Source organism: Arachis stenosperma, chromosome 2 (genome assembly GCF_014773155.1).
Source record: "Arachis stenosperma cultivar V10309 chromosome 2, arast.V10309.gnm1.PFL2, whole genome shotgun sequence".
NCBI classification, from domain to species: domain Eukaryota; kingdom Viridiplantae; phylum Streptophyta; class Magnoliopsida; order Fabales; family Fabaceae; genus Arachis; species Arachis stenosperma.
In genome coordinates, this window is record NC_080378.1 from 29619371 (window position 1) to 29621773 (window position 2403).

Consider the following 2403-nt stretch of genomic DNA (forward strand, 5'->3'; position numbering starts at 1 on the left):
TCTTAGCATTCCTGGGATATAGTGTCCTACTCACTATCAAGTTCTCATCTCATCTTAATCATTTTCAATTCTTGGGTTCTTTCAAGTTCCCAAATCATGTATGTAAGATATTGCTCAATTTTCTTCGTTTCTCAGCTCCTCATCAATAAAATACACCGCAAATTAACTTACACTAATCTCATCCACAAGACTTGCAAAACCAAATCACTGGCTCTAAGCTCATCATCTAAAAAACTTATTTTCGTCCACCCAATACGCTCTCAGTCGTCCCAAAGCTTAATCATTAGCTAGCGGATCTTAAACAACGATTAAAGAGGTTTAGAAGACTATAGGAGTGCTTAAAAACACAAAAATCACATCTTTCAACAAAATAGGGTCATGCGTATGCACGCCCAGTCCCACGTACGCATGAGTGTTATTTTGACAAAGTCGCGTACGCATACATCATCCGTGTACGCAAGAGTTCAAAACAGAAAAGGGTTGCCACGTACGAATGCCAATGGCCACGTACGCGGGAGTGTAAAAGTTGCATTTTTGCGTACGAATGTTAACTTCCGCGTACGCATGGGTGTAATTTTTTAGCTTTTTTGCGTACGCATGCCGGTGCTGCGTATGCGTAGGGTGTTTAAAATCGATCCGGACCGAACAAAACCACTAACCAAATCGAAAAAATTGAAAATCGAACAAAACGAAAGCCTAAAAAATCAAAAAAATCAAGTTTTGCTGTTTTTACTGTACTTCAGTTCAATTTTTGGTTCTGACACTAAAAATCCTAACTAAACCCAACCAAACCAATTCACTAAAAAATCCTAACAAAACCAATCCCCCCAAACGTGACCTAAACCTAGCCATCGCTTAAAACACTCACTCTGCACTCTCTACTCTCGAAGAAACCCACTCCCAGCACCTTCCAGCCCGCGTGAACCCACTTCCTTCTAGCACCTCCCAGTGCCGGCGAATCCCTTCCTTCCACCATCTCCCAACATCGCCAAACCCTTCCTCCTAGCACCTCCTTGCGGACAGCACCACCCTTGCGGACACTGCACCACCCCCGCTGCCATCCACAGCACCATTTCTAGCTTCGCAAACAGCACCACCCAGCCACCCACAACATCATTTATGGCCTCACAGAAAGCAACCCAGCCACCGAGTCAAGTCAGATATGGAGCCTCCGATTCAGGTATTCAATATCAGTTCAATAATCATTGATTCATTGTTGTTGATTGTTGTTCATTGTTGTTTAATTTTTGTTTCAGTGTATATTTGTTGCTGATTGTATTCATTGTTTAATTTATTTGTTGTTGATTAATGAAATTACTTCTGATTGTTGTTCACTAAATGTATTGTTCAATGTTCAATGTATTTATTGTTGTGTTTGTGTATCTGGTTACTGGCTAAGTATGGATCTCTTATCTCGGTAATATCCAACATTGTTCTATTTGTGTATCTGGTTGCTACACCATCAAAGTCTGGCACGAAAGGAAACAAGAAGAGGCGTTAATCATTGCAGATTAGGACATCTTGCAATCAAAAAATTGAAAGGGGGTAGAGCATGACATTCTATCAATGGTCAGTATTTACCTAGTTAGATCAAAATATTGTTGGAATTTGTCGAATGAATTCAAATATTAGCGAGAGAAGTAATTTTGTTTACTTCATAGCCTGAATAGTTGTTTTTTTCAGTTCCCACTGTATGGTATGGATGTTAGCAAGCAAAGTTGTATTTACTGATCATGATATCTGGAAAGCTATTTTTGGTTTGAATACCATATATTTAGAACTATCCATGGATGAATCATATGCGCAATATGAAAGTCAATTATTTCCAATGGCCTTTCTCATCTTTCCTTCTAGTCTATTCCAGAGTATACTAGGTGTTTTGTTTTGTTTGCTTGCTTTAGAATTCTATAAGCTAGTGGCCCTTTTCCTCTATTGATTTTAGGACTTTAAAATATCAAACCAAACATGTTATTACACATTTTTTCAATATCTTGTTCTGATGATAGAGTCACGAATTGTTTTTACGTAAATAAAAAAGAAAGACATCTTGCTTTCAGGTTTTCTCCGAGTTATGTAGTTTTGGAGTTCAAAACAAATTCAAGCATTACGTTCCTTCTATTCGAACTGATTACCTCCAGTTTGGTATCATGCTTCACCAATGGAAAATGATGATAATAAGAGACTGAAGTAGTGTTCATTGACTGCATTCCTATTATGTACGAGTGACCTAATGTGTTGAGAAATACAGTTCTTTGTGGTTTTATTGTTTGTTTCTTTTTTTTTGCTTTTGATTGTTGTTCATTTGATGTTGTGGCTTTGTTTCTGAAATAGTATGGTAGTTTTTTTTTTAATTGATTGAAAAAACCGAACAAACCAAAGCAAACCAAACCGATTTTAATTGGT

General features: G+C 37.7%; 1 long non-coding RNA gene across 1 annotated transcript; it reads left to right on the top strand.

The window, feature by feature from the left end:
• Positions 1-833: 833 nt before the first annotated feature.
• Positions 834-2403, top strand: LOC130960819 (uncharacterized). The gene is made up of 3 exons (XR_009079250.1): positions 834-1180; positions 1469-1569; positions 2058-2403. It is a non-coding gene; the product is annotated as an uncharacterized LOC130960819 (long non-coding RNA).